General features: G+C 34.7%; 1 protein-coding gene across 1 annotated transcript in view; it reads right to left on the reverse strand.

Moving 5' to 3' along the window:
* LOC106092739 (uncharacterized) overlaps positions 1-9,934 on the reverse strand; it is a 61,800-nt gene extending 51,866 nt beyond the window's left edge. The window contains exon 1 of the mRNA XM_059371067.1: positions 9,878-9,934. The gene's annotated coding sequence lies outside the window, so the exon portion shown is untranslated. The remainder of the gene's footprint in view (positions 1-9,877) is intronic.
* Positions 9,935-10,659: the final 725 nt, after the last annotated feature.

The raw sequence follows: 10,659 nt of genomic DNA on the forward strand, positions 1-10,659 counted from the left end.
TTTGATTCCAATCGGATAAGAATTGCGCACTCTAGAGGCTCAAGAAGTCAAGACCCAAGATCGGTTTATATGACAGCTGTATCAGGTTATGAACCGATTTGAACCATACTTGGCACAGTTATTGGATATCATAACAAAACATGTCGTGCAAAATTTCATCCCAATCGGATAAGAATTGCGCCCTCTAGAGGCTCAAGAAGTCAAGACTCAAGATCGGTTCGTATGGTAGCCATATCAAAACATGGACCGATATGGCCCATTTACAATACCAACCGACCTACACTAATAAGAAGTATTTGCGCAAAATTTCAAGCGGCTAGCTTTGCTCCTTCGGAAGTTGGCGTGCTTTCGACAGACAGACGGAAGGACGGACGGACGGACATTGCTAGATCGACATAAAATGTCGCGACGATCAAGAATATATATACTTTGTGGGGTCTCAGACGAATAATTCGAGTAGTTACAAACAGGATGACGAAATTAGTATACCCCTCATCCTATGGTGGAGGGTATAAAAACCAATTTGTGTTTGTTTGTAGGTTTGTTTGTTTCTATGTTTGTGTGTTCCTTTATGATTCCGTGGTGAAAATAGGGTACTAAATTTTTTGATATTTGAAGGGGGAGCGGACCCTCCCCCTTACCCTAATTTTTAGAAACGCCAGATCTCGGAGATGTGTGGTGCGATTTAAGCGAAATTTTGTGTGCTCTAATATAGTACCCTAAAAATAAAAATTTTGTGTCCAAATTTCGGATGGGGTACCTAGGGGTGACGTCCCACCCTAAAACCTACCAAACATATATTTAGACCAATCACGAAAATATGGGACTCAAATTGAAAGGTATTTAGGATAGGAAAACGTATCTGATATCCAATTGTCGGACCAAGTGTTAGGGGGACCACCCCAGCCTCCAAAACACCCCTAAATCGGACATATTTACCAACCCTGGTAATATGGGACTCAAATGAAAGGTATTTGCGAGTAGAATACGAATCTGATTCGGGGGTCCACCCCTTCCCCAAAACACCCCCCAAACAGGACTTATTTACTGACCATGGGATTATGGGGCTTAAATAAAAGATATTTGAGTGGCTAATTCGAATCTGATATCCAAATATTAGACCAAGTGTTTGGGGGGCCGCTTCTCCCCAAAAACATCAGCTAAAGGGGACAAATTTAGGACCATAGCAATATGGGGCTCAAATGAAAGGTCTTTGGGAGTAAAGCACGAATCTGATATTAATATTCGGGAAAAGTGTATATGGGGCCACCCCTCCCCCACAACACCACCCAAATAGGAAATATTTGCTGACCATTGCAATATGACGCTCAAATAATAGAGTTTTTAGAGTAGAACACGAATCCGATATATATTTTCAAGGCCAACTCACTGAGTGGCCGCCCATCTCCCAAAACAGCCCCCAAGCCGGTCATGTTTGCCGACTATGGTAATATGGGGCTCAAATTAAAGGTATTTGGGAGTAGATCATGAACTTGATATCAACATTAGGCACCAACTGTCTAGGGGACGTCCCATCACCATAATAACCCCCAAATAGGACGTATTTGCTAACCAAGACAATTAGGGTCTTAAAGAGACTGGAACTAAATATTTATAGTTTTTAGGGCCCATACCCCAAATGGAACATATTTGCTGACTTTTGCAATAAGGTGTTAAAAAGGGGATAGGAAAACGAATTTGATATCCAATTTTGAGGGCAATGGCAATATGGGGTTCAAATAAATGATATATGAGAATAGAGCACGTTGCTGATATATTTTCCTTGCTTAGTGTTTGGGGGACCACTCCAATCCCCACAAAACACCCCTAAATCGGGCATTTATACCGACCATGTCAATGTGGAGCTTAAATGAATGGTATTGGGGGGTGGAGCAAGAATTGTTACCCATTTTCGGGACCAATTTTCTGTGGGTCTACTCTTTTTCCAAAATACTCCACAAACAGCAATTTTTTAGTGGCCATCGCAATATGGGTCTCAAATAAAGGTATTTGGCAGTAGAATACGAATTTGATATCCAAATGTAGGACCATGTATTTAGGGCATTACCCCTTCCCCAAAACACCCCCCCAAAGGGTGAAAATTTTTCGACCATGTCAATATGTGGCTCAAATGAAAGGTATTTGCGATTAGAAAACGAATCTGATAACCTACTTTGGGGCCATATGTTTGCGGACGCCTCATCATGAGAATATCGAGCTGAAATAAAGTATTTTAAGAATGGAGTACACCTTGCATCCAAACTTAAATTCATAGTCCAATAAAGATCATATGGGATTAAGATAAAGGCACTTATATTGTTAAACTGTTAGTCAAGCGGATTTTTCATATAGTCGGTGTTGACAAATTTTTTTCACAGCTTGTGACTCTGTAATTGCATTCTTTCTTCTGTCCGTTATCAGCTGTTACTTTTAGCTTGCTTTAGAAAAAAAGCGTAAAAAAAGTATATTTGATTAAAGTTCATTCTAAGTTTTATTAAAAATGCATTTCCTTTCTTTTAAAAAATCCGCAATTACTTTTTGGGCAACTCATACTATTTTCGTAGCATGGTATTTCACTCAAAAGCTTTTTAATTGTCGAAAATAAATATTCCAAAGAAACTTTTGTTCCATATAAAGTAAAAGAAAGCGCAACGGAGCGGGCCCTGGTCAGCTTGTCTTTTATAAAGATCTAAAAATTTTTTTCAGTGTGGTTTCTTTTGAGTTTTATACATATTGTGAAAATAAGGCTTCAATAAATGGCTAGTATTATAAGTGAACACCATAACCATAATTTGTTTTAGTTCCTTTACTATAATTGGTTAGAGATAAAAAATAATCGCATGGGTATTGCGATTGTGAACTCTTATTGAGTAAATTTCAATTCAAACATAGATAAAGTGCTGGCAAAATAGAATTAAATAAGCGCATAATCAAAATATTGGGTTGCCCAAAAAGTAATTGAGGATTTTTCATATAGTCGACAAATTTTTCACAGCTTGTATTCTTTCTTCTGTCAGTTAACAGCTGTTACTTTTAGCTTGCTTTAGAAAAAAGTGTAAAAAAAGTATATTTGGTTAAAGTTCAATCTAAGTTTTATTAAAAATGCATTTACTTTCTTTTAAAAAATCCGCAATTACTTTTTGGGCAACCCAATAGCTCAAATTTGATTTACAACAAGCTTTTTATATTCGTTTTCGTAGTTTTCCCCGCGTTATCATCAATTAAGAGGTATTAGAACCTTTACCAATGATGACCACAATGACCAAATTATTGGTTATCACGTATAATATATATATGTTATTTGGGAATAAATGAAGTAATCGACGAAATACTTTTATGATAGCGGTTATCAAGAATAGGAACCCAAGTGTAATCGCTTCGAACGGCTAAATGACGAGATAAACTTGTCATCGAATGAATTGAATATTGCTATCTTATCTGTACCAAATTACTTGCTAAGCAAAGGGAGACAAGATAATCGATACATCAATAATGAAGTACGTGTTAATTTTGCAGGACGATATCGTTCTGTAGACAGAAATTGTGGATTTTTATACACTCCATTATAGGATGGGGGGTATTATTTTTTCGTCATTGCATTTGTAACATCTTGTTATATTGGTCTAAGACCCTAATATAGTGTATATATTCTTGATCGCAATGACATTTTAAATCCAGAGCCATTTTCGTCCCTCTCCGGAAAGCACGCTACTCCAACGAGTAAAGTATTTCTTTGTGTTGATGTAGATCAGTTGGGATTTTAAGTGGTCTATTTTAAGATATAGCTCCAATCAAAGCCGATCCTCCTACTTAACTTATTCAGCCTCTAGAGAGCGTAATTCTCACACGCTTTGGCTGAAACCTTGAACGATGACTTATGCTCTGAGCTCTACTATCTATGTCAATTATGGTCCTAATCGGTTTATAACCTGATATATCCGCTTAAAGTTTTGCCCAATAAATTCTAATTGATGTATGACAGTTTGGATTGTAAATGGGCCAAATAGGTCCCTATTTACATATAGGTCAAACATAAACAAGTAAAAAGGCTTTAAGTTCGGCCGGGCCAAACTTTGGATACCCACCACCTCGGGATAGCCACCACCAACTTTCGTCAAAATCCGATGAAAAATGCATACCTTATACCCCATAGCAGCTATATCGAAATATGTTCCGATTTGTACCATAAACTAATAAGTACAAGTCCAATGTTCAATTGTGTATAATAAAAAAAAAACAAAATGTTCAATTGTGTATAATTAAATACTAGTCTTTTTAGTAGCGATCTGAACCATATACGACACGGATGTCGAAAAGCCTAACATAAGTCACTGCGTCAAATTTCAGTGAAATCGGATTATAAATGCGCCTTTAATGGGGCCAAGACTTAAAATCGCGATGTCGGTCTATATAGCAGCTATATCCAAATCTAGACCGATCTGGGCCAAATTGAAGAAGGATGTCGAAGGGCATAACACAACTCACTGTCCCAAATTTTGGCGACATCTGACAATAAATACGCCTTTTATAGGCCCAAAACCTTAAATCTAGAGATCGGTCTATATGGCAGCTATATTCAAATCTGAACCAATCTAGGCCAAACTGAAGGGGAGTGTCGAGGGTCCTAACATAACTCACTGTTCCAAATTTCGGCGAAATCGGACAATAAATGCGCCTTTTATGGGCCCAAAACCTTAAATCGAGAGATCTGTCTATATGGCAGCTATATCCAAATTTCGACCGATCTGTGCCATATTACAGAAATATGTCGAGGGGCTTATTTTACTTCACTGTCCCAAAATTCGGCGAAATCGGACAATAAATGCGCCCCCCAGAAGCTCTAAACCTTAAATCGAGAGATCGGTATATATGGCAGCTATATTCAAATCTGGACCACTCTGTGCCATATTACAGAAATATGTCGAGGGGCTTATTTTACCACCTTACTGTCCCGAATTTCAGCAAAATTCGATAAGAAATGGGTCTTTTATGGGCCCAAAGCCCTAAATCTAGAGATCGATCTATATGGCAGCTATATCCAAATCTGGACCGATCAAGGCCAAATTGGAGAAAGATGTCAAAGTTCCTAAGGCAACTCTCTATACTAAATTTCAACAAAATCGGATAATAAATGTGGCTTTTATGAGTCTAAGACCCTAAATCGGAGGATCGGTCTATATGGCAGCTATATCCAAATCTGAACCGATCAAGGCCAAATTGACGAAAGATGTCGGAGAGCCTTACACAACTCACTGTCCCAAATTTCAGCAAAATCGGATAATAAATGTGGCTTTTATGAGCCTAAGACCCTAAATCAGAGGATCGGTCTATATGGCAGCTATATCCAAATTTGAACCGATCTGAGCTAAATTGACGAAGGATGTCGGAGGGCCTAACACAACTCACTGTCCCAAATTTCGGATAATAAATGTGGCTTTTATTAGGCTATGACGGCAAATCGGAGGATCGGTCTATATGGGGGCTATATCAAGATATGGTCCGATATAGCCCATCTTCGAACTTAACCTGCTTATGGACAAAAAAAGAATCTGTGTAAAGTTTCATCTCAATATCTCCATTTTTAAAGACTGTAGCGTGATTTCAACAGACAGACGGACGGACATGTCTAGATCGTCTTGGATTTTTACGCTGATCAAGAATGTGTACACTTTATAGGGTCGGAAATGGATATTTCGATGTGTTGCAAACGGAATGACAAAATGAATATAGCCCCATCCTCCAGTGGTGGGTATAAAAACAGATCATTCGGTTAAACTTATTCGGTCCATAACCGGAAATAGCTCCCATATACACCGATCTCCCCATTTGACTTTTTGAGCCCTTACAAGCCGCAATTTTTGTCCGATTTGGCTGAAATTTTGCATGTACTGTTCTGTTAAGACTTCCAACAACTGTGCCAAGTGCGGTCCGAATCAGTCCATAACCTGATATAGCTCCCATGTCGTCCCGACCAAAGGTTAGCATGTCCGCATATGACGCTGGACGCCTGGGATCGAATCCTGGCGAGACCATCAGAAAAAAAAAATGTTCAACGATGGTTTTCCCCTCCTAATGCTGGCAACACTTGTGAGGTACTATGCCATGTAAAACTTCTCTCCAAAGAGATGTCGGACTGCGGCACGGCGTTCGGACTCGGCTATAAAAAGGAGGCCCCTTATCATTGAGCTTGAAACTTGAATCGGACTGCACTCATTGATAGGTGAGAAGTTTGCCTCTATTCCTTAGGGGAATGTTCATGGGCAAAATTTGCAATTTTTACCCTCCACCATAGGACGGCGGTATACTAATTTCGTCATTCCGTTTGTAACACCTCGAATAATTCGTCTAAGACCCTATAAAGTATACATGTTCTGGATCGTCATGAAATTTTAAATCGATTTAGCCATGTCCTTCTCTCCGCCTGTTGAAAGCACGCTAACTTTCATATGAGTAAAGCCAGGCGCATGAAATTTTGCACAAATAATTCTTCGTAGTGTAGTTCGATTAGGATTGTAAATGGGCAATATCGGTCCATGTTTTGATATAGCTGCCATATAAACCGATTTGGGATCTTGACTTCTTGAGCCGCTAGAGGGCACAATTTTTATCCGATTTGGCTGAAATTTTGCATGAGGTGTTTTATTATGACTTCCAACAACTGTGCTGAGTATGGTTGAAATCGGTGCATAACCTGATACAGCTGTCATATAAACCGATCTGGGGTCTTGACTTCTTGAGGCACTAGAGGACAATTATTATTACAATTATTATCCGATTTGGCTGAAATTTTGCATAAGGTGTTTTGTTATAACTTTCAACAACTGTGCAAAGAATAGTTAAAATCGGTCCATAACCTGATATAGCTGCCATATAAACCGATTTTGGATCTTGACTTCTTGAGCCACTTGGGTGCGCAATTCTCATCCGATTAGGCTGAAATTTTGCATGAAGTGTTTTGTTATGACTGCCAATAACTATGCTAAGTATGGTCTAAATCAATCTATAACCTGATATAGCTGCCATATAACCGATCTCTCGATTAGTCTACGTGAGTCACTAAAGGGCTCAAGGGGTTGCAATCAGTCCATAACCTAATATAGCTGCCATATGAACCGATCTTGGATCTTGACTTCTTGAGCCACTTGGGGGCGCAATTCTCATCCGATTTGGCTGAAATTTTGCATGAAGTGTTTTGTTATGACTTCTAATAACTGTGCTAAATATGGTTGAAATCGGTACATAACCTGATATTGCTGCCATGTAAACCGATCTTTGGTCTTGACTTCTTAAGACTCTCTTAAGACTCTAGAGGGCACAAATTTTATCCGATTTGACTGAAATTTTGTACAAAGTCTTCTGCTTCAATATATTGGGTTGCCCAAAAAGTAATTGCGGATTTTTTAAAAGAAAGTAAATGAATTTTTAATAAAACTTAGAATGAACTTTAATCAAATATACTTTTTTTACAGTTTATTTCTAAAGCAAGCTAAAAGCAACAGCTGATAACTGACAGAAGAAAGAATGCAATTACAGAGTCACAAGCTGTGAAAAAATTTGTCAACGCCGACTATATGAAAAATCCGCAATTACTTTTTGCGCAACCCAATATATGTCGAATATGGTCTGAATCGATCTATAGCCTGATACAGCTCCTATACAAAGTGATCACCCGATTTTGCTTCTTGAGCATTCAACATTCAATTCCTTTATGGTTCGAATCGGACTCGAATATGATTTAGCTCCAATAGCATAACAATTCATATCCATTATTCTTTGTTTGCCTAAAAAGAGATACCGCACAAAGAGCTCGACATATACGATCCATGGTGGAGGGCCGAATTTAGCACGCTCTTATATATTTTATTTTTTTTATTTATTTTATTTTATTTTTTTATTTTATTTTTTTTTATATTATTTTATTTTATTTTATTTTATCTAATTTTTTTTATGTTATATATTTTTTAATTTATTTTATTTCATTTTATTTTATTTTATTTTATTTTATTTTATTTTATTTTATTTTATTTTATTTTATTTTATTTTATTTTATTTTATTTTATTTTATTTTATTTTATTTTATTTTATTTTATTTTATTTTATTTTATTTTATTTTATTTTATTTTATTTTATTTTATTTTATTTTATTTTATTTTATTTTATTTTATTTTATTTTATTTTATTTTATTTTATTTTATTTTATTTTATTTTATTTTATTTTATTTTATTTTATTTTATTTTATTTTATTTTATTTTATTTTATTTTATTTTATTTTATTTTATTTTATTTTATTTTATTTTATTTTATTTTATATTATTTTATTTTATTTTATTTTATTTTATTTTATTTTATTTTATATTATTTTATTTTATTTTATTTTATTTTATTTCATTTTATTTTATTTTATTTTATTTTATTTTATTTTATTTTATTTTATTTTATTTTATTTTATTTTATTTTATTTTATTTTATTTTATTTTATTTTATTTTATTTTATTTAATTTTATTTTATTTTATTTTATTTTGTTTTATTTTATCTTATTTTATTTTATTTAATTTTATTTTATTGTTTTTTATTGTTTTTTATTTTTTTTTATTTTTTTTATTTTTTATTTTATTTTTTTTTTATTTTATTTTATTTTATTTTATTTATTTTTTTATTTTATCTTATTTTATTTTATTTTATTTAATTTTTTTTTGTTTTATTTTATTTTTTTTTTTTTATTTTATTTTATTTTATTTTATTTTATTTTATTTTATTTTATTTTATTTTATTTTATTTTATTTTATTTTATTTTATTTTTGTGGTTAAGTTTTTGTGGTTTTAACAAACTTTAATGCTTCTAAAGCTTAACATTACAAATTTAAAAGATCTTAGTTATCACGGTACAATTGATGATTTCACAGAAAATTTACATAAATTTGCCTTTAATTGCCCCTTTGACATCATTTTGCTCATTTCTTTATGACAATACTACATATATGCATATTTAAATACAAGGGTGTGTGATGTGAACAAATGATTATTATTCGTGAGAAAAAAAAACCTTTTTTCAAAGTCCTTTTTATTCTACGCACTCACATGAATGCACACACACACACATACTTTTACATCCTCTCTATCATCACTTGCCAGATGATTTAACTCATTGACACCATCCACACACACACTCACCCAGAGGGCCAAAGCCACAACTACAACAATTGAGCATCCATCCTTGTTGTATATCTCAGACGATGATGACGACGATTGAGGCGAGTGTATCCTTGAAATGTATTCCCATTTGCCATGGGATATTTTTCATTCATACGTACATATGTATGTGTATATGCAGTTTTTTATATATATTTACTTGGAAATACTATATGTGTAGATTTGAGCACACATTGCCTTGTATTTACATATATGTACTATAGCCTTTGTATATACTATTTTTAAATATTGCAAATGCAAAATAATTTGCCTTGCAAAGCACACAATATGAGTGACATTTCAATATACAATCCTTCAATTGCATACATTGTCGTCGTTTTTGCGACCACCCATCACACAAGCACTCATACACACAAACACACACACACTTTTATAGCCGGAGGACTAGGGCAAGCCAGCCAGCAAGTCGAAAGGCCCAGCACAAAATCAATAAGGGTTGTAGTAGCTCAAAGTGAAAAAATTTAGCCAGAATGCGAATAGGAACTATTTTCAAGCATTTATTTTTCTTCTTTTAACACTTTATTTAGAACTGCCTACAATTACCACTGTAATAAACAACACTTAAATTATTTACTTTTATTGTATTGCAAATTTTTTATGCATTTATTTATTGTAAAAATGCTTCTTTTTCTCTTGCTTGTTTATGGGACCCGTCCTAGACCCACCTTAAAGAACGCAAAATTATTCCGTCTTTACCCGGCGAGAGCTGTTCAAAGATTGCCAACAACACTGTGAGAAGCAGCAAAATAGCAGAGAGCCAGCAACACGAAATCCCAGCAACGAACAAACGAGTCTGAAGTGTCTTAGGGATGACAGAAATACGATTTTGTAGATAACCGGATAATCGGTTAAAGGCTGTGTAGATTTTTACCTAGTATTTGATTTTATATTCAGTTAAATTTAATTAAAAGACAAATTTGTATCATAACATAAACTAGGACGCTAGGATACTGCAAGTAGGGTAACCCAACCGCATGTTAATTTTGTTTATACCCACCACTAAACTAGTCATTCCATTTGTAACACCTCGAAATATTCGTCAAAGACCCCTTATCTTATATAAAAAAATCAATTTGTGTTTTTTTTTTGTTTTTGTGTTCCTTAGAGACTCAAGAACGGCTGAACCGATTTTCTTGAAAATTTCAGAGATGGCGCACCATGATCCCGTGAAAATAGGGTACCACATTTTCTGATATCTGAAGGGGAGCGGACCCTCCCCCTTACCCTTATTTTCTGAAACGTTAGATCTCGGTGATGGGTGATGCGATTTAAGCGAAATTTTGTGCTCTCTCTTATAGTAGCCTAAAAATAAAAATGTTGGTATCCAAAATTCGGATGGGGTACCTAGGGGGGCTGCCCCACCCCAAAACCTACCAAATATATATTTTGACCAATCACGACAATGTGGGACTCAAATGAAAGGTATTTAGGATAAGAAAACGTATCT

The sequence above is a fragment of the Stomoxys calcitrans genome, chromosome 1 (assembly GCF_963082655.1).
Source record: "Stomoxys calcitrans chromosome 1, idStoCalc2.1, whole genome shotgun sequence".
Classification (NCBI taxonomy): domain Eukaryota; kingdom Metazoa; phylum Arthropoda; class Insecta; order Diptera; family Muscidae; genus Stomoxys; species Stomoxys calcitrans.